Here is a 21,335-nt window from a genome sequence, read left to right on the forward strand (position 1 = left end):
TAACACTAACCTGAACACAAAATCAAACTTCAGCCCTAATCATAAGAATAACCCTCACCCCGTCCTAAGGTTCATCCAACACTAACCCTAACCTTCACCCTAAACCTAAACCTAACCCAAACCCTAACCTTAAACCTAACTCTAACCATAACACTACTCCACCTGTAACCCTAAAACTAAGCCTTACATTAGCCCTGAACCTAACCCTAGACCTAACCCTAATCCTAACCCTAACCCAAACTCTAAGCTTGATCCTAAATAGAACACTAACTCTAATTCTAAACCTGAACCTAAACCGAAATCTTACCCTACACCTAACCCTAACCCTGAACCTAACCCTAACTCTAACCCTAAGAATAACACTTACCCTAAACCCTCACCTTAACTGTAAAACTAACCGCAACCCTCACCCTAACCCCTAACCGTATCCCCCAACCCTAACCCTAATGCTATTCCTAACCCTAACACTAACCTGAACCCCTAAGCCCTAACGATAACCCTAACCCCTAACCCAAACCCTAACCCCTAACACCAAAGCCTAACCCAAACCTTAACCCTAAGTCTCACCCTAACTCTAACTCTAACATTAACCTGAAACCTAATAATAAACCTAACCCTAACCCTAAACCAAACCTAACCATGACCAGAACCACAATGACTAACCGGAACCCTCACCCAAACCCTAACCCTAAACTAAAACTCTAACCCTTAACACCTTACCATAACCAGAATCCTAACCCTACCCAACCCGAACCCTAAACCTAACCCTCACCCAAACGACAAAGACTAACACAAACCGTGACCCTAATCCTAACCATAACACTAAACTTAACCCTAACCTAAAATTTAACCCTAACCCTAAAACTAAAAAGAACCCGTAAACTTAACCCTAACCCTAAACATAACCTTAACACTAACCTGAAACCAAACTCAAACCTTAACCATAACCCTAAAACTAACCCTCAGCCTATCTTAAACTTCACCCTATCCCTAAGCTAAAGCTCACCCTAACTTTAACCCTAACCCTACCCCTAAATCAAACCCTAAACTTAACCTTGGCCCACCTGTAGTACCCTAAACCTAACCCTTACAATAACTCTGACCCTAACCCTCACCCTTACCCTAACCCTCACTGTAACCCTCACTCTTAACCTAAACTTCACACTAACCCTAAATCTAAACATAACCCTACCCCCAAACATAACCCCTAACCCTAATCCAAACGCTAAACCTAACCTTAACACTAACCTGAACACGAACCCAAACTCTAGACCTAACCTTAAAAATAACACTCACCATATCGTAAACTTCATCCAAACCCTAACCCTAAATCTAAACCTAACCCAAACCCTAAACTTAAACTTTAATCATAACGCTAGTCCACCTGTAACCCTAAACCTAACCCTTACAATAGCCCTGAACCTAACAATAACCCTTACCCAAAACCCTAACCCAAATCCTAAACCGAAGCCTAACGTGAACCCAAACCCGAACCCTAAACACAAACCATATCACTAGCCCTAGCCCTAGGCCCTAGCCCAAGTCCTAGCCCTAGCCCTAGCCCTAACCCTAACACTAACTCGAACCCTAAAACCTAACCCTAAACATTAACCCTAACCCTGAACACTAACCCTAACACTAACCGCTAACCCTAAACCCAAACCCTAACCCTGAACACTAACCCTAACACTAACTGCTAACCCTAAACCCTAACCCTAACCCTAAACCCTAACACTAACCCTAACACTAACCATGAACCCTAACCCTAAACTCTAACCATCAGCCTAACCCAAAACCCTAACCCTAACCCTAAACTCTAGCCCTAAAACCCTAGCCCTAGACCTAGCCCTAACACCAAGCCCTAGCCCTAGCCCTAACCCTAACCCTAACCTCTAACCTCTAAAACTAACCCTAGCCCTAACCCTAAACCCTAAATCCTAACCCTAAACCCAAACCCTAAACCTAACCCTGACTCTAACCCCTAACCCTGACCCAGACCCTGACCCTAAACCGTGACAATGACCCTAAACCCTGACCATGACCCTAACCCTGACCGTGACCCTAACCCTGACCCTAAACTCTGACCCTGACACTAAACACTGACTCTGACCCTGACCCTAAACTCTATCACTAAACACTAAACCCTAACCCCTAGCCCTAACACATAGCCCTAACCTTACCCCAACCCTAATCCTAAACCCTAAACCCTAACCATAAAAACAAACCCTAAACCTAACCCTGACCCTAACCCCTAACCCTGACCCTGACCCTGACCCTAAACCCTGACCATAAACCCTGACCCTGACACTAAAAACTGACCCTGACCCTAAACTCGAACACTAAACCCTAAAACCTAACCTTAACCCCTAAACCCGATCCCGAACCATAACCCTAACACTAAACTAAACCCTAAACCCTAACCTGTGTAGGGAGTGAGGAGGTGGGAGGGACTAGGCTGGGCACTGTGAAGGGAGTCAGGAGGTGGGAGAGACCATGCAGGGCCCTGTATAGAGAGTGAGAGACCAGGCAGGGCACTGTATAGGGAGTAAGATGGTGGGACAAAAGAGACAGAAACCTGTGTAGGGAGTGAAGAGCTGAGAGACCAGACAGAGACCTTTGTAGGGAGTGAGGAGGTGGGTGAGACCAGGCAGGGCCCTGAGTAGGGAGAGAGGAGATGGAAGAGACCAGGCAGGGACAGGTGTAGGAAGTGAGGAGGTGGGAGGGACCAGGAAGGGCCCTGTGTAAGGAGTGAGGATGTGGAAGAGAACAGGCAGAGAACTCTGTAGGGAGTAAGGAGGTGGGACAGAGCAGGCAGAGACCTTTACAGGGATGGAGGAGGTGGGAGAGAAAAGGCGGGGCCCTGAGTAGGGAGTGAGGGGCTGGGAGCAACCAGGCACGGCCATGTCTAGGGAGTGAGGAGGTGGGAGAGGTCAGGCAGGGACCTGAGTAGGGAGTTAGGCCTTAGGAGAGACCAGGCAGAGACCTGCATAGGGAGTGAGGAGGTGAGAGAGACCAGGTAGGATGCTGTGTAAAGAGTGAGAATGTAGGAGAGACCAGGCAGGGCCCTGTGTAAGGAGTGATGAGGTGGGAGAGACGAAGCAGGGACCTGTGTAGGGAGTGAGGAAGTGGGAGAGGCCAGGCAGAGACCTGTGTAGGGAGTGAGGAGGTGGGAGAGAATAGGCAGAAACCTGTGTAGGGATTGAGAAGATGGTAGAGAGCAGGCAGGGCCCTGTGTAGGGAGTGGAGAGGTGGGAGAACCATTCAGAGACCTGCATAGGGAGTGAGGAGATGGGAGAGACCAGGAAGGGCCCTCTGTAGGGAGTGAGTTGGCCAGAGATCAGGCATGTCCCTGTATGGAGTAAGGATATGGGAGAGACCAGGCAGGGCCCTGTGCAGGGAGTTAGGAGGTGGGAGAGAACAGGCAGAGAAGAGTGTAGGGAGTGAGGAGGTGGGACAGACCAGGCAGGGCTCTGTGCATAGAGAAGATGGGAGACACCAGACAGGGCCCTGTGTAGGGAGTGAAGAAGAGGGAGACCCAGGCAGAGTCCTGCTTAGGGAGTGAGGAGATGGGAGAGACCAGGCAGAGCCAAGTATAGGGAGTGAGGAGATGGGAGAGACCAGGCAGGCCCTGTGTAAGGAGTGATGAGGTGGGAGAGACCAAGCAGGACCCTGTGCAGGGTGTGAGGGGGAGGGAGCATCCAGGCAGGGCCCTGTGGAGGGAGTGAGGTGTTGGGAGAGACCACACAGGTCCTGTGTAGGGAGTGAGAATGTGCCAGAGATCAGGCAGGGCCCTGTGTAGAGAGTGAGGAGGTGGCAGAGAAGAGACAGAGACATATGTAGGGAGTAAGCAGAAGGGAGACACCAGGCAGGGCCCTCTGTAGGGAGTGAGGAGGAGGGACATACCAGGCAGGGCCCTGTGTAAGGAGTGAGGAGGTGGGAGAATCCAGGCAGACACCTGTGTAGGGAGTGAGGAGCTGGAAGAGACCAGGCAGGGACCTGTGTAGGTCCTGAGGAGGTGGGAGAGGCCAGGCAGCGTCCTGTGTAGGGAGTGAGAAGGTGGGAGAGACCAGGCAGGGCCCTATGTTGGGAGTGAGGATGCAGGAGAGAAGAGGCAGAGATGTGGGAGAGACCAGGCAAAGACCTGTGAAGGGACTGAGGAGGTGGGAGAGACCTGGCAGGGCCCAGTGTAGGGAGTGAGTATCTTGGAGAGAAGAGGCAGAGACCTGTGTAGGGATTGAGAAGAAGGAGAGACCAGGCCGGGCCCTGTGTAGGGAGTGAGGAGGTGGGAGAGGCCAGGCAGAGCCCTGTGTAGGGAGTGAGGTGTTAGGAGAGACCAGGTAGGGCCCTGTGTAGGGAGTGATGAGGTGAGAGAGAGCAGGTAGGACCCTGTGTACAGAGTGAGGATGTGGAAGAGAACAGGCAAGGCTGTGTGTAGGAAGTAAGGTGGTGGAGATACCAGTCAGGGACCTGTGTAGGGATTGAGGAAGTGGGAGAGACCAGGCAGGACCCTGTGTAGGGAGTGAGGAGGTGGGAGAGACCATCAGGGCCCTGTGTAGGGAGTGAGGAGGTGATAGAGAACAGGTAAGGCCCTGCATACACAGTGAGGAGTTGGGAGAGACCACCCAGATACCTGAGTAGGGAGTCAGGATGTGGGAGAGATCAGGCAGAGCCCTGTGTAGGAAGTGAGGTGTTAGGAGAGACCAGGCAGGGCCCTGTGTAGGGAGTGAGGAGGTGGGAGAGACCAGGTAGGACCCTGTGTACAGAGTGAGGATGTGGAAGAGACCAGGCAGGTCTGTGTGTAGGGAGTAAGGAGGTGGAGATGCCAGGCAGGGCCCTGTGTAGGGAGTGAGGATGTAGGAGAGATCATCAGGGCCCTGTGCAGGAAGTGAGCAGATGGGATACACCAGGCAGGGCCCTGTATAGGGAGTGAGGAGATGGGAGAGAACAAGCACAGCCCTGTGTAGGGAGTGAGAAGAAGGGAGATAACAGCCAGAAACACAGTGCAGGGACTGAGGAGGTGGGAGAGGTAAGGCAGGACCCTGTGTAGGGAGTGAGGGGGTGATAGAGACCAGGCAGAGCCCTGTGTAGGGAGTGAGGAGGTGGGAGAGGCCAGGCATGGCCCTGTGTAGGGAGTAAGGAGGTGGAGAGACCAGGCAGTGGCTTGTTTAGGGAGTGAGCAGGTGCGAGAGAACATCAGGGCCCTGTGTAGGGAGTGAGGAGGAGGGAGAAAACAGGCTAACACCTGTGTATGTAGTAAGGAGGTGGGAAAGACCACCCAGAGACCTGTGTAGGGATTGAGGAATGGGAGGGAACAGGCAGAGAACTGTGTAGGGAGTGAGGAGGTAGGAGAGACCAGGCAAGGCCCTGTGTAGGGAGCGAAGAGGTGGAGAACCAGGCAGAGTCCTGCGTAGGGAGTGAGAAGGCGAGAGAGGACAGGCAGAGCCCTGCGTAGGGAGTGAGGAGGTGGGATTGACTAGGCAGGACCCTGGGTAGGGTGTGAGGAGGTGGGAGATTCCAGGCAGGGCCCTTTGTAGGGAGTGAGGTGTTGGGAGAGACCAGGCAGAGTCCTGTGTAGGGAGTGAGGATTTGGGAGAGACCAGGCAGGGCCCTGTGTGTGGCCTGAGGAGGTTAGAAATACCAGGCAGGGCCCTGAGTAGGGAGTGAGGAAGTGGGAGAGAAGAGGCAGGGCCCTGTCTAGGGATTGAAGAGGTGGGAGAGAACAGGCAGAGACCCTTGTAGGGAATGGGGAGGTGGGAGAACCATGCAGAGACCTGTGTAGGGATGGAGAAGGTGGGAGGGACCAGTTAGGGCCCTGTGTGTGCAGTCAGGATGTGAGAGAGAGGAGGCAGGGCCCTGTGTGAATTGAGGATGTGGGAGAGGCCAGGCAGGGCCCTGTTTAGGGAGTGAGGAGGTGGGAGAGATCATCAGGGCCCTGTAAAGGGAGTGAGGAGGTGAGAGAGGCCAGTCAGGGACCTGTGTAGGGAGTGAGGAGGTGGGAGAGACCAGGCAGAGACCTGCATAGGGAGTGAGGAGGTGAGAGAGACCAGGTAGGATGCTGTATAAAGAGTGAGGATGTAGGAGAGACTAGCCAGAGCCCTGTGCAGGGAGTAAGGAGGTGGAGAGACCAGGCAGGGTCCTGTTTAGGGAGTGAGGAGGTGGGAGAGATCATCAGGGCCCTGTAAAGGGAGTGAGGAGGTGGGAGAGACCACCCAGATACCTGTGTAGGGACTGAGGAGGTGGGAGAGAAAAGACAGAGCCCTGTGTAGGGAGTGAGGAGGTGGGAGATACCAGGCAGGGCCCTGTGTAGGGAGTGAGGAGGTGGCAGGGAGCAGTCAGAGACCTGTGTAGGGAGTGAGGAGGTGGCAGAGACCAGGCAGGGCCCTGTCTAGGGAGTGAGGAGTTGGAAGAGACCAGGCAGAGACCTGTGTACTGAGTCAGGAGGTGGGAAAGAACAGGCAGGACTGTGTTTAGCAAGTGAGGGGGTGAGAGAGAATAGGCAGAAACTTGTGTAGGGAGTGAGAAGATGGAAGACAGCAGGCAGGGCCCTGTGTAGGGAGTGAAGAGGTGGGAGAAACATTCAGAGACCTGAATAGGGAGTGAGGAGTTGGGAGAGACCAGGCAGGGCTCTGTGCAGGGAGTGAGGAGGCCAGAGATCAGGCAAGTCCCTTTGTATGGAGTAAGGATGTGGGAGAGACCAGGCAGGGCCCTGTGCAGGGAGTGAGGAGGTAGGAGAGATCAGGCAGGGACTGGTGTAGGGAGTGAGGAGGTGGGAGAGACCAGGCAGGGCTCCGTGTAGGAAGTGAGGAAGTGGGAAAGAACAGGCAGAAAGCTGTGTATGGAGTGAGAAGATGGGAGACACTAGCCAGGGCCCTGTGTAGGGAGTGAAGAGGTGGGAGAACAAGGCAGAGTCCTGCATAGAGAGTGAGGAGGTGGGAGAGGACAGGCAGAGCCCTGCTTAGGGAGTGAGGATGTGGGAGAGACAAAGCAGGGGTCTTTGTAAGGAGTGATGAGGTGGGAGAGACTAGGCAGGACCCTGCTAGGGGTTATTGATATTGTAAGGGTTAGGTTTAGGGTTAGGGTAGGGGTAAGGTTAGGGTTAAGGCTAGCTTTACTGTAAAGGGTGGGGCCAGGTTAGGGTTAGGGTTAGGTTTAGAGTTCGAGTTAGATCTAGGGTTTAGGGTTAGGGTTAGGGTCCGGTTTAGAGTTATTGTTAGGTTTAGGGTAGAGTTAAGGTTAGCGTTAAGTTTAGGGTTAGGGTAAGGATTAAGTTTAGGTCAGGGTTAGGGTTAGGATGAGTGATAGGGTTAGGGAAAGGGTTAGGGGTTTGTGTGAGGCTTAGTGTTACATTTACAGTTAAGCTGATGTTTTAGGGTGTTACTACCAGGGTTTACCAGGGTTAGGGTTAGAGTTAGGGTTAGGGCGAGAGTTAGAGGATAGTTTAGGGTTAGGTGTAATTTTAGGGTTAGGGTTAGGCTTAGGTTTAGGGTGAAGTTTAGGTTAAGGATGAGGGTTAGGATTAGGCTTTGGTGTTTAGGTTAAGGTTAGGGTTAGGCTTAGTGTTAGGTTTAGCGTTAAGTGTTTGGGTTAATGTTAGGGTCAGGTTTAAGGTTAGGTTTAGGGTTAGGGTTAGTGTTTGGTTTAGGGTTAGGGTTAGGGTGAAGTTTAAGTTAAGGGTGAGTGTTGAGCTTAGGGTTAGTGTTGGGGTTAGGGTTAGGGTTAAGGTTAGAATTAAGTTTAGGGTTAAGGTCAGGTTTAGAGTTAGGGTAAGTGTTAGGGTTAAGTCATAGTTAGGTTTAGGACTAGTTTTTAGTTAGAGATAGGGTTGGGTTCAGGGTTGGGGTTAGGTTTAGATGTTAGGGTGAGGGATAGTGCTAGGTTTCCATTCAAACTGCGTGTGTAGGGTAAGTTTTAGGGTTAAAGTTAGAGTTAGAGTCAGGGTTAGGTTTAAGTTTAGTGTTGGGATTATGTTTATGGTTAGGGTCAGGGTTGGGGAGATTTAGTGTTTAGGGTTACAGTGAATTTATGTTCTGCGAGAGGGTTAGGGTTAGGGGTTTGGGTTCAGGTTAGAGTCAGGGTTAGGGTTAGGTTTAGGGTTAGGGTTAGGTTTAGTGTTAGTGTTAGTTTTGCTTAGGGTTAGGGTTTGAATGAAGTTAGGGTAGGCTTAGTGTTATGCTTAGGCTGAAATTTTGGTTAAGGGTTCGGGTTCGGCTTAGGCTTAGGGTTAGAGTTAGGGTCAGTGGTTAGGGTTAGGTTTAGGGTTAAGGTTAGGTTTAGGCTAAGGATTAGCGTTAGAGTTACGGTTAAGGGTTAGCATTTCAGTTAGGTTTAGGTTAGGGTTATAATTAGGGTTAAGTTTAGGGTTAGGGTAAGAGTTAGAGTTACATTTACAGTTAAGATGAGGATTTTGGGAAAGTGTTACAGTTAAGATTAGGGTTAGGGCTAGGGTTAGGGTTAGAGTTAGGGTTAAGGGTTAGGGTTAGGTTTAAGATTATGGTAGGCTTAAAGATAGGGTTAAGGTTAGGTTAGGGTTAGGGTCAGGGTTAGGATTAGAATTAGGTTTAGGGCGAGGATTAGGGTCAGAGTTATTGTAAGGGTTAGGTTTAGGGTTACAGGTGGGCCAAGGTTAAGGTGAGGGTTAGGTTTAGGGGTAGGGTTAGGGTTAAAGTCAGGGTGAGTTTTAGGTTAGGGATAGGGTGAAGTTTAAGACAGGGTGAGGGTTAGGGTTATGGCTAAGGTTTGGGCTTGTTTTCAGGTTAGTGTTAAGGTTATGTTCAGGGTTAGGGTTAAGTTCATGGGTTGTGTTTAGTTTTAGGGTTAGGGTTAGATTTAAGGTTAGGGTTAAGTTTAGTGTTACGGTTAGGGTAAGGGTTATGGTTGTGTTAGGCGTTGTGGTTGGGGTGAGGGTTAGGTTTAGGGTTAGGGTTGGGTAGGGTTTGGATTATGGTTATGGTAAAGTGTTAGAGTTAGAGGTGTAGTTTAGGATTAGGTTTTGGGTGAGGGTTCCGGTTAGACCTTGTGTTTCTGGTCATGGTTAGGTTTGGTTTAGGGTTAGCGTTAGGTTCATGATTAGGTTTCGGGTTAGTGTTAGAGTTAGGGTGAGAGTTAGGGTTAAGGTTTTTGCTAGGCTTTGGTGTTAGGGTTAGGGTTTGTGTTAGGGTTAGGTTTATCATTAGGGCTCAGGGGTTTCAGGTTAGTGTTAGGGTTAGGGTTAGGGATAGCATTAGGGTTAGCGTTGTGGGATACGGTTAGGGGTTAGGGTGAGGGTTACGGTTAGTTTTACAGTTAAGGTGAGGGTTTAGGGTAAGTGTTATGATTAGGGTTAGAGTTAGAGTGAGGGTTAGGTTTAGGGTTAGGGTTAAGTGTAGGGTAAGATTTAGGTTTAGGTCCAAGTTGAGGGTTAGACTTAGTGTTCTATTTAGGGTCAAGGTTAGAGTTAGGGTTAGGGTTAGGATTAGGTCTAGGTTTAGGATTAGGATTAAGTTTAGGGTTAGGTTCAGGGCTATTGTAAGTGTTCAGTTTAGGGTTACAGATGGACTAGCGTTATTCTTAGAGTTAGGTTTGAGGTTAGGGTTTGGGTTAGGTCTAGGTTTAGGGTTAAGGTTATGGTTAGTGTTTGGATGAAGTTCAGGATAGGGTGAGGGTTATTTTTCTGGTGAGGGCTAGGGTTTGGGTTTGTGTTCAGGTTAGTGTTAAGGATAGGTTTAGGGTTCGGTTAGGGTTAGGCGTTATGTCTAGGGTCAGCGTTAGGTTAGGTTTAGGGTTAGTGTGAAGTTTAGGTTAAGGGTGAGGGTTATGATAAGGGTTAGGATTATAGACGGTGTTAGACGTTAGGTTTAGGGTGTTAGGGTTAGGTTTATGGTTAGGGTAGATTTAAGTTTAGGTTTAATATTAGGGTTAGGGTTAGATTTGGGTTACTGTTCGTATTAGGGTTAGGGTTAGGGATAAGTTTGGGGATAGCGTCAGGTTTAGGGTTGGGGATACGGTTAAGGATTAGGGTGAGGGTTAGGGTTAGGTTTACAGTTAAGGCGAGGGTTTAGGGTAATTGTTATGGTTAGGGCTCGAGTTAGATTTAGGCGTAGGGTTAGGGTGATGTTTCAGTTAATAGTCACGTTAGAGTTAAAGTTAGAGTAGGGTCAAGTTTAGTGTTCGGGTTAGGTATGGAGTTAGGGTTCGGGTAGGGGTAAGGTTAGGGTTAAGGCTAGGTTTACGATAAAGGGCAGGGCTAAGTTAGTGTTAGGTTTAGAGTTAGAGTTAGTGCTAGGGTTTGGGGTTATGCTTATGGTCAGGTTTAAAGTTATTGTTAGGCTTTGTTAGGGGGTTAGGGTTCTGTTTGTTACGGGGTTACGATTGTATTTTCGGGGTTTAGAGTTGTGCTTGTTAGGGGCTTAGGGTTGTTTTCGTGAGGGGGTTAGGGTTGTTCGTTGTTTGGGGGTTAGGGTTGTTTGTTGTTTGGGGGTTAGGTTTGATTGTTGTTAGGGGGTTAAGGTTGTTTGTTGTTAGGGGTATAGTGTTGTTTGTTGTTAGGGGTTCAGGGTTGTTTGTTGTTAGGGGGTTAGTGTTGTTTGTTGTTAGGGTGTTAGGGTTGTTTGTTGTTAGTGGGTTAGGGTTGTTTGTTGTTAGGGAGTTAGTGTTGATTTTTGTTAGGGGGTTAGTGTTGTTTGTTCTTTCTGGGTTAGTGTTGTTTGTGGTTAGGGTGTTAGTGTTTGTGGTCAGGGGGTGAGCGTTGTTGGTTGTTAGGGGGTTAGGATTGTTTGTTGTTAGGGGTTTAGGGTTGTTTGTTGTTAGGAGGTTAGGGTTGTTTGTTGTTACAGGGTTAGGTTAGTTTCTTGTTAGGGGTTTAGTGTTGTTTGTTGTTAGGGGGTTAGTGTTTGTTGTTAGGGGTTTAGTGTTGTTTCTTGTTGGGGTTTAGTGTTTTTTGTTGTTAGGGTGTTAGTGTTGTTTGTTGTTAGGGGTGTAGGGTTGTTTGTTGTTAGGGGTTTAAGGTTGTTTGTTGTTAGGAGGTTAGGGTTGTTTGTTGTTACGGGGTTAGGTTAGTTTCTTGTTAGGGGTTTAGTGTTTGTTGTTAGCTGGTTAGTGTTTGTTGTTAGGGGTTTAGGGTTGTTTCTTGTTGGGGTTTAGTAGTTTTTGTTGTTAGGGTGTTAGTGTTGTTTGTTGTTAGGGGGTTAGTGTTGTTTGTTCTTACGGGGTTAGTGTTGTTTGTGGTTAGGGTGTTAGTGTTGTTTGTGGTTAGGGGATGAGCGTTGTTTTTTGTTAGGGGGTTAGGATTGTTTGTTGTTAGGGGTTTAGGGTTGTTTGTTGTTAGGGGGTTAAGGTTGTTTGTTGTTAGGAGGTTAGGGTTGTTTGTTGTTACAGGGTTAGGTTAGTTTCTTGTTAGGGGTTTAGTGTTGTTTGTTGTTAGGGGGTTAGTGTTTGTTGTTAGGGGTTTAGGGTTGTTTCTTGTTGGGGTTTAGTAGTTTTTGTTGTTAGGGTGTTAGTGTTGTTTGTGGTTAGGGGGTTAGTGTTGTTGTTTGTTAGGGGGTTAAGGTTGTTTTTTGTTAGGAGGTTAGGGTTGTTTGTTGTTACAGGGTTAGGTTAGTTTCTTGTTAGGGGTTTAGTGTTGTTTGTTGTTAGGGGTTTAGTGTTTGTTGTTAGGCGTTTAGTGTTGTTTATTGTTGGGGTTTAGTGGTTTTTGTTGTTAGGGTGTTAGTGTTGTTTGTTGTTAGGGGTTTAGGGTTGTTTGTTGTTAGGGGGTTAGTGTTGTTTGTTGTTAGGGGGTTAGTGTTTGTTGTTAGGGGTTTAGGGTTGTTTCTTGTTGGGGTTTAGTAGTTTTTGTTGTTAGGGTGTTAGTTTTGTTTGTTGTTAGGGCGTTAGTGTAGTTTGTTCTTACGGGGTTAGTGTTGTTTGTGGTTAGGGTGTTAGTGTTGTTTGTGGTTAGGGGGTGTGCGTTGTTGGTTGTTAGGGGGTTAGGATTGTTTGTTGTTAGGGGTTTAGGGTTGTTTGTTGTTAGGGGGTTAAGGATGTTTGTTGTTAGGATGTTAGGGTTGTTTGTTGTTACATTGTTAGGTTAGTTTCTTGTTAGGGTTTTAGTGTTGTTTGTTGTTAGGGGGTTAGTGTTTGTTGTTACGGGTTTAGAGTTGTTTCTTGTTGGGGTTTAGTGGTTTTTATTGTTAGGGTGTTAGTGTTGTTTGTTGTTAGGTGTTTAGGGTTGTTTGTTGTTAGGGGGTTAGTGTTTGTTGTTAGGGGTTTAAGGTTGTTTCTTGTTGGAGTTTAGTAGTTTTTCTTGTTAGGGTGTTAGTGTTGTTTGTGGTTAGGGGGTCAGTGTTGTTGTTTGTTAGGGGGTTAGGGTTGTTTGTTGTTGGGGTTTAGTGGTTTTTGTTGTTAGGGTGTTAGTGTTGTTTGTTGTTAGGGGTTTAGGGTTTTTTGTTGTTAGGGGTTTAAGGTTGTTTGTTGTTAGGAGGTTAGGGTTGTTTGTTGTTACGGGGTTAGGTTAGTTTCTTGTTAGGGGTTTAGTGTTGTTTGTTGTTAGGGGGTTAGTGTTTGTTGTTAGGGGTTTAGGGTTGTTTCTTGTTGTTTTTTAGTAGTTTTTGTTGTTAGGGTGTTAGTGTTGTTTGTGGTTAGGGGGTTAGTGTTGTTGTTTGTTAGGGGGCTAGGGTTGTTTGTTGTTAGAAGGTTAGGGTTGTTTGTTGTTAGTGGGTTAGAGTAGTTTGTTGTTGGGGGTTAGGGTTGTTTGTTATTAGGGGGTTAGGGTTGTTGTTAGGTGGTTAGTGTTGTTTCTATTTAGGGGTTTCGGGTTTTTTCTTGTTGAGGTTTAGTAGATTTTCTTGTTAGGGTGTTAGTGTTGTTTGTGGTTAGGGGGTTAGTGTAGTTTGTATTTAGGGGATTAGGGTTGTTTCTTGTTGGACTTTAGTGGTTTTTGTTGTTAGGGTGTTAGTGTTGTTTGTTGTTAGGGGGTTAGTGTTGTTTGTTCTTACGGGGTTAGTGTTGTTTGTGGTTAGGGTGTTAGTGTTGTTTGTGGTTAAGGGGTGAGCGTTGTTGGTTGTTAGGGGGTTAGGATTGTTTGTTGTTAGGGGTTTAGGGTTGTTTGTTTTCAGGGGGTTAAGGTTGTTTGTTGTTAGGAGGTTAGGGTTGTTTGTTGTTACAGGGTTAGGTTAGTTTCTTGTTAGGGGTTTAGTGTTGTTTGTTGTTAGGGGGTTAGTGTTTGTTGTTAGGGGTTTAGTGTTGTTTCTTGTTGGGGTTTAGTGGTTTTTTTTGTTAGGGTGTTAGTGTTGATTGTTGTTAGGGGTTTAGGGTTGTTTGTTGTTAGGGGTTTAAGGTTGTTTGTTGTTAGGAGGTTAGGGTTGTTTGTTGTTACGGGGTTAGGTTAGTTTCTTGTTAGGGGTTTAGTGTTGTTTGTTGTTAGGGGGTTAGTGTTTGTTGTTAGGGGTTTAGGGTTGTTTCTTGTTGGGGTTTAGTAGTTTTTGTTGTTAGGGTGTTAGTGTTGTTTGTGGTTAGGGGGTTAGTGTTGTTGTTTGTTAGGGGGTTAGGGTTGTTTCTTGTTGGGAGGTTAGGGTTGTTTGTTGTTACAGGGTTACGTTAGTTTCTTGTTAGGGGTTTAGTGGTGTTTATTGTTAGGGGGTTAGTGTTTGTTGTTAGGGGGTTAGTGTTGTTGCTTGTTACGGGGTTAGGGTTGTTTGTTGTTAGGAGGTTAGGGTTGTTTGTTGTTACAGGGTTAGGTTAGTTTCTTGTTAGTGGTTTAGTGTTGTTTATTGTTAGGGGGTTAGTGTTGTTAGGGGTTTAGTGTTGTTTCTTGTTGGGGTTTAGTGGTTTTTGTTGTTAGGGTGTTAGTGTTGTTTGTTGTTAGGGGTTTAGGGTTGTTTGTTGTTACGGGGTTAGGTTAGTTTCTTGTTAGGGGTTTAGTGTTGTTTGTTGTTAGGGGGTTAGTGTTTGTTGTTAGGGGTTTAGGGTTGTTTCTTGCGGTTTAGTAGTTTTTGTTGTTAGGGTGTTAGTGTTGTTTGTGGTTAGGGGGTTAGTGTTGTTGTTTGTTAGGGGGTCAGGATTGTTTGTTGTTAGGCGGTTAGGGTTGTTCGTTGTTGCAGGGTTAGGTTAGTTTCTTGTTAGGGGTTTAGTGTTGTTTGTTGTTAGGGTCTTAGCGTTTGTTGTTAGGGGTTCAGTGTTGTTTCTTGTTGGAATTTAGTGGTTTTTGTTGTTAGGGTGTTAGTGTTGTTTGTTGTTAGGGGTTTAGGATTGTTTGTTGTTAGGCGTTTAAGGTTGTTTGTTGTTAGGAGGTTAGGGTTTGTTGTTACGGGGTTAGGTTAGTTTCTTGTTAGGTGTTTAGTGTTGTTTGTTGTTGGGGGTTAGTGTTTGTTTTTAGGGGTTTAATGTTGTTTCGTGTTGGGGTTTAGTGTTTTTTGTTGTTAGGGTGTTAGTGTTGTTTGTTTTTAGGGGTTTAGGGTTGATTTTTGTTAGGGTTTTAAGGTTGTTTGTTGTTAGAAGGTTAGGGTTGTTTGTTGTTACGGGGTTAGGTTAGTTTCTTGTTAGGGGTTTAGTGTTGTTTGTTGTTATGGGGTTAGTGTTTGTTGTTAGGGGTTTAGGGTTGTTTCTTGTTGGGGTTTAGTAGTTTTTGTTGTTAGGGTGTTAGTGTTGTTTGTGATTAGGGGGTTAGTGTTGTTTGTTGTTAGGGGTTTAGGGTTGTTTGTTGTTAGGGGGTTAGGGTTGTTTGTTGTTAGGGGTTTAGAGTAGTTTATTTTTAGGGGGTTAGTGTTGTTTGTTTTTAGGTTGTTAGGATTGTTGTTAGGGGGTTAGTGGTGTTTGTTGTTAGGGGGATAGTGTTTTTTGTTGTTAGGGGGTTAGTGTTGTTTCTTTTTAGAGAGTTAAGGTTCTTTGTTGTTAGGGGCTTAGGGTTGTTTGTTGTTAGTGGGTTAGAGAAGTTTGTTGTTGGGGGTTAGGGTTGTTTGTTGTTAGGGGGTTAGGGTTGTTGTTAGGTGGTTAGTGTTGTTTCTATTTAGGGGTTTCGGGTTGTTTCTTGTTGAGGTTTAGTGGTTTTTGTTGTTAGGGTGTTAGTGTTGTTTGTGGTTAGGGGGTTAGTGTTGTTTGTATTTAGGGGTTTAGGGTTGTTTCTTGTTGGACTTTAGTGGTTTTTGTTGTTAGGGTGTTAGTGTTGTTTGTTGTTAGGAGGTTAGGGTTGTTTGTTCTTACGGGGTTAGTGTTGTTTGTGGTTAGGGTGTTAGTGTTGTTTGTGGTTAGGGGGTTAGTGTTGTTTGTTCTTACGGAGTTAGTGTTGTTTGTGGTTAGGGTGTTAGTGTTGTTTGTGGTTAGGGGGTGTGCGTTGTTGGTTGTTAGGGGGTTAGGATTGTTTGTTGTTAGGGGTTTAGGATTGTTTGTTGTTAGGCGGTTAAGGTTGTTTGTTGTTAGGAGGTTAAGGTTGTTTGTTGTTACAGGGTTAGTTTAGTTTCTTGTTAGGGGTTTGGTGTTGTTTTTTATTAGGGGGTTAGTGTTTGTTGTTAGGGGTTTAGTGTTGTTTCTTGTTGGGGTTTCGTGGTATTTGTTGTTAGGGTGTTAGTATTGTTTGTTGTTAGGGGTTTAGGGTTGTTTGTTTTTAGGGGTTTAAGGTTGTTTGTTGTTAGGAGGTTAGGGTTGTTTGTTGTTACGGGGTTAGGTTAGTTTCTTGTTAGGGGTTTAGTGTTGTTTGTTGTTAGGGGGTTAGTGTTTGTTGTTAGGGGTTTAGGGTTGTTTCTTGTTGGGGTTTAGTAGATTTGTTGTTAGGGTGTTAGTGTTGTTTGTGTTTAGGGATTTAGTGTTGTTGTTTGTTAGGGGGTTAGGGTTGTTTGTTGTTAGGAGGTTAGGGTTGTTTGTTGTTACAGGGTTAGGTTAGTTTCTTGTTAGGGGTTTAGTGTTGTTTGTTGTTAGGGGATTAGTGTTTGTTGTTAGGGGTTTAGTGTTGTTTCTTGTTGGGGTTTAGTGGTTTTTGTTGTTAGGGTGTTAGTGTTGTTTGTTGTTAGGGGTTTAGGGTTGTTTGTTGTTAGGGGTTTAAGGTTGTTGTTAGGAGGTTAGGGTTGTTTGTTGTTACAGGGTTAGGTTAGTTTCTTGTTAGGGGTTTAGCGTTGTTTGTTGTTAGGGGGTTAGTGTTTGTTGTTAGGGGTTTAGGGCTGTTTCTTGTTGGGGTGTAGTAGTTTTTGTTGTTAGGGTGTTAGTGTTGTTTGTTGTTAGGGGGTTAGTGTTGTTTGTATTTAGGGGTTTAGGGTTGTTTCTTGTTGGGCTTTAGTGGTTTTTGTTGTTAGGGTGTTAGTGTTGTTTGTTGTTAGGGGGTTAGTGTTGTTTGTTCTTACGGGGTTAGTGTTGTTTGTGGTTAGGGTGTTAGTGTTGTTTGTGGTTAGGGGGTGTGCGTTGTTGGTTGTTAGGGGGTTAGGATTGTTTGTTGTTAGGGGTTTAGGGTTGTTTGTTGTTAGGGGGTTAAGGTTGTTTGTTGTTAGGAGGTTAGGGTTGTTTGTTGTTACAGAGTTAGGTTAGTTTCTTGTTAGGGGTTTAGTGTTGTTTGTTGTTAGGAGGTTAGTGTTTGTTGTTAGGGGTTTAGTGTTGTTTCTTGTTGGGGTTTAGTGGTTTTTGTTGTTAGGGTGTTAGTGTTGTTTCTTGTTAGGGGTTTAGGGTTGTTTGTTGTTAGGGGTTTAAGGTTGTTTGTTGTTAGGGGGTTAGGGTTGTTTGTTGTTACGGGGTTAGGTTAGTTTCTTGTTAGGGATTTAGTGTTGTTTGTTGTTAGGGGGTTAGTGTTTGTTGTTAGGGGTATAGGGTTGTTTCTTGTTGGAGTTTAGTAGTTTTAGTTGTTAGGGTGTTAGTGTTGTTTGTGGTTAGGGGCTTAGTGTTGTTGTTTGTTAGGGGGTTAGGGTTGTTTGTTGTTAGGAGGTTAGGGTTGTTTGTTGTTACAGGGTTAGGTTAGTTTATTGTTAGGGGTTTAGTGTTGTTTGTTGTTAGGGGGCTAGTGTTTGTTGTTAGGGGTTTAGTGTTGTTTCTTGTTGGGGTTTAGTGGTTTTTGTTGTTAGGGTGTTAGTGTTGTTTGTTGTTAGGGGTTTAGGGTTGTTTGTTGTTAGGGGTTTAAGGTTGTTTGTTGTTAGGAGGTTAGGGTTGTTTGTTGTTACGGGGTTAGGTTAGTTTCTTGTTAGGGGTTTAGTGTTGTTTGTTGTTAGGGGGTTAGTGTTTGTTGTTAGGGGTTTAGTGTTGTTTCTTGTTGGGGTTTAGTGGTTTTTGTTGTTAGGGTGTTAGTGTTGTTTGTTGTTATTGGTTTAGGGTTGTTTGTTGTTAGGGGTTTAAGGTTGTTTGTTGTTCGGAGGTTAGGGTTGTTTGTTGTTACGGGGTTAGGTTAGTTTCTTGTTAGGGGTTTAGTGTTGTTTGCTGTTAGGGGGTTAGTGTTTGTTGTTAGGGGTTTAGGGTTGTTTCTTGTTGGGGTTTAGTAGTTTTTGTTGTTAGGGTTTTAGTGTTGTTTGTGGTTAGGGGGTTAGTGTTGTTGTTTGTTAGGGGGTTAGGGTTGTTTGTTGTTAAGAGGTTAGGTTTGTTTGTTTTTACAGGGTTAGGTTAGTTTCTTGTTAGGGGTTTAGTGATGTTTGTTGTTAGGGGGTTAGTGTTTGTTGTTAGGGGTTTAGTGTTGTTTCTTGTTGGGGTTTAGTGGTTTTTGTTGTTAGGGTGTTAGTGTTGTTTGTTGTTAGGGGTTTAGGGTTGTTTGTTGTTAGGGGTTTAAGGTTGTTTGTTGTTACGAAGTTAGGGTTGCTTGTTGTTACGGGGTTAGGTAAGTTTCTTGTTAGGGGTTTAGTGTTGTTTGTTGTTAGGGGGTTAGTGTTTGTTGTTAGGGGTTTAGGGTTGTTTCTTGTTGGGTTTAGTAGTTTTTGTTGTTAGGGTGTTAGTGTTGTTTGTTGTTAGGGGGTTAGTGTAGTTTGTTCTTACGGGGTTAGTGTTGTTTGTGGTTAGGGTGTTAGTGTTGTTTGTGGTTAGGGGGTGTGCGTTGTTGGTTGTTAGGGGGTTAGGATGGTTTGTTGTTAGGTGTTTAGTGTTGTTTGCTGTTAGGGGGTTAAGGTTGTTTGTTGTTAGGAGGTTAGGGATCTCTGTTGTTACAGGGTTAGGTTAGTTTCTTGTTAGGGGTTTAGTGTTGTTTGTTGTTAGGGGGTTAGTGTTTGTTGTTAGGGGTTTAGGGCTGTTTCTTGTTGGGGTTTAGTAGTTTTTGTTTTTAGGGTGTTATTGTTGTTTGTGGTTAGGGGGTTAGTGATGCTGTTTGTTAGGGGGTTAAGGTTTTTTTTTTTAGGAGGTTAGGGTTGTTTGTTGTTACAGGGTTAGGTTAGTTTCTTGTTAGGGGTTTAGTGTTGTTTGTTGTTAGGGGGTTAGTGTTTGTTGTTAGGGGTTTAGTGTTGTTTCTTGTTGGGGTTTAGTGGTTTTGTTGTTAGGGTGCTAGTGTTGTTTGTTGTTAGAGGTTTAGGGTTGTTTGTTGTTAGGGGTTTAAGGTTTTTTGTTGTTAGGAGGTTAGGGTTGTTTGTTGTTACGGGGTTAGGTTAGTTTCTTGTTAGGGGTTTAGTGTTGTTGGCTGTTAGGGGGTTAGTGTTTGTTGCTAGGGGTTTAGGGTTGTTTCTTCTTGGGGTTTAGTAGTTTTTGTTGTTAGGGTGATAGTGTTGTTTGTGGTTAGGGGGTTAGTGTTGTTTGTTCTTAAGGGGTTAGTGTTGTTTGTGGTTAGGGTGTTAGTGTTGTTTGTGGTTAGGGGGTGAGAGTTGTTGGTTGTTAGGGGGTTAGGATTGTTTGTTGTTAGGGGTTTAGGGTTGTTTGTTGTTAGGGGGTTAAGGTTGTTTGTTGTTAGGAGGTTAGGGCTGTTTGTTGTTACAGGGTTAGGTTAGTTTCTTGTTAGGGGTTTAGTGTTGTTTGTTGTTAGGGGGTTAGTGTTTGTTGTTAGGGGTTTAGTGTTGTTTCTTGTTGGGGTTTAGTGGTTTTTGTTGTTAGGGTGTTAGTGTTGTTTGTTGTTAGGGGTTTAGTGTTGTTTGTTGTTAGGGGTTTAAGGTTGTTGTTAGGAGGTTAGGGTTGTTTGTTGTTACGGGGTTAGGTTAGTTTCTTGTTAGGTGTTTAGTGTTGTTTGTTGTTAGGGGGTTAGTGTTTGTTGTTAGGGGTTTAGGGTTGTTTCTTGTTGGGGTTTAGTAGTTTTTGTTGTTAGGGTGTTAGTGTTGTTTGTTGCTAGGGGGTTAGTGTTGTTTGTTCTTACGGGGTTAGTGTTGTTTGTGGTTAGGGTGTTAGTGTTGTTTGTGGTTAGGGGGTGAGCGTTGTTGGTTGTTAGGGGGTTATGATTGTTTGTTGTTAGGGGTTTAAGGTTGTTTGTTGTTAGGAGGTTAGGGTTGTTTGTTGTTACGGGGTTAGGTTAGTGTCTTGTTAGGGGTTTAGTGTTGTTTGTTGTTAGGGGGTTAGTGTTTGTTGTTAGGGGTTTAGGGTTGTTTCTTGTTGGGGTTTAGTAGTTTTTGTTGTTAGGGTGTTAGTGTTTGTTGTTAGGGCGTTAGTGTAGTTTGTTCTTACGGGCTCAGTGTTGTTTGTGGTTAGGGTGTTAGTGTTGTTTGTGGTTAGGGGGTGTGCGTTGTTGGTTGTTAGGGGGTTAGGGTTGTTTGTTGTTAGGGGTTTAGGGTTGTTTGTTGTTAGGGGGTTAAGGATGTTTGTTGTTAGGATGTTAGGGTTGTTTGTTGTTACAGGGTTAGGTTAGTTTCTTGTTAGGGGTTTAGTGTTGTTTGTTCTTAGGGGGTTAGTGTTTGTTGTTATGGGTTTAGTGTTGTTTCTTGTTGGGGTTTAGTGGTTTTTATTGTTAGGGTGTTAGTGTTGTTTGTTGTTAGGGGTTTAGGGTTGTTTGTTGTTAGGGGGTTAGTGTTTGTTGTTAGGGGTTTAAGGTTGTTTCTTGTTGGAGTTTAGTAGTTTTTGTTGTTAGGGTGTTAGTGTTGTTTGTGGTTAGGGGTTAGTGTTGTTGTTTCTTAGGGGGTTAGGGTTGTTTGTTGTTAGAAGGTTAGGGTTGTTTGTTGTTAGGGGATTAGGGTTGTTTGTTGTTAGGTGGTTAGGGTTGTTTGTTGTTACAGGGTTAGGTTAGTTTCTTGTTAGGGGTTTAGTGTTTTTTGTTGTTAGGGGGTTAGTGTTTGTTGTTAGGGGTTTAGGGTTGTTTCTTGTTGGGGTATAGTAGTTTTTGTTGTTAGGGTGTTAGTGTTGTTTGTGGTTAGGGGGTTAGTGTTGTTGTTCTTACGGGGTTAGTGTTGTTTGTGGTTAGTTTGTTAGTGTTGTTTGTGCTTAGGGGGTGAGAGTTGTTCGTTGTTAAGGGGTTAGGATTGTTTGTTGTTAGGGGTTTAGGGTTGTTTGTTGTTAGGGGTTTAAGGTTGTTTGTTGTTAGGAGGTTAGGGTTGTTTGTTGTTACGGGTTTAGGTTAGTTTCTTGTTAGGGGTTTAGTGTTGCTTGCTGTTAGGGGGTTAGTGTTTGTTGTTAGGGGTTTAGGATTGTTTCTTGCTGGGGTTTAGTAGTTTTTGCTGTTAGGGTATTAGTGTTGTTTGTGGTTAGGGGGTTAGTGTTGTTGTTTGTTAGGGGGTTAGGGTTGTTTGTTGTTAGGAGGTTAGGGTTGTTTGTTGTTACAGGGTTAGGTTAGTTTCTTGTTAGGGGTTTAGTGTTGTTTGTTGTTAGGGGGATAGTGTTTGTTGTTAGGGGTTTAGTGTTGTTTCCTGTTGGGGTTTAGTGGTTTTTGTTGTTAGGGTGTTAGTGTTGTTTCTTGTTAGGGGTTTAGGGTTGTTTGTTGTTAGGGGTTTAAGGTTGTTTGTTGTTAGGAGGTTAGGGTTGTTTGTTGTTACGGGGTTAGGTTAGTTTCTTGTTAGGGGTTTAGTGTTGTTTGTTGTTAGGGGTTTAAGGTTGTTTTTTGTTAGGGGGTTAGTGTTGTTTGTTCTTACGGGGTTAGTGTTTTTGTGGTTAGGGTGTTAGTGTTGTTTGTGGTTAGGGGGTGAGAGTTGTTGGTTGTTAGGGGGTTAGGATTGTTTGTTGTTAGGGGTTTAGGGTTGTTTGTTTTTAGGGGGTTAAGGTTGTTTGTTGTTAGGAAGTTAGGGCTGTTTGTTGTTACAGGATTAGGTTAGTTTCTTTTTAGGGGTTTAGTGTTGTTTGTTGTTAGGGGGTTAGTGTTTGGTGTTAGGGGTTTAGTGTTGTTTCTTGTTGGGGTTTAGTGGTTTTTGTTGTTAGGGTGTTAGTGTTGTTTGTTGTTAGGGGTTTAGGGTTGTTTGTTGTTAGGGGTTTAAGGTTGTTTGTTGTTAGGAGGTTAGGGTTGTTTGTTGTTACGGGGTTAGGTTAGTTTCTTGTTAGGGGTTTAGTGTTGTTTGTTGTTAGGGGGTTAGTGTTGTTGTTAGTGGTTTAGG

This window comes from Loxodonta africana, chromosome 17, assembly GCF_030014295.1.
Source record: "Loxodonta africana isolate mLoxAfr1 chromosome 17, mLoxAfr1.hap2, whole genome shotgun sequence".
In the NCBI taxonomy this organism is placed as follows: Eukaryota; Metazoa; Chordata; class Mammalia; order Proboscidea; family Elephantidae; genus Loxodonta; species Loxodonta africana.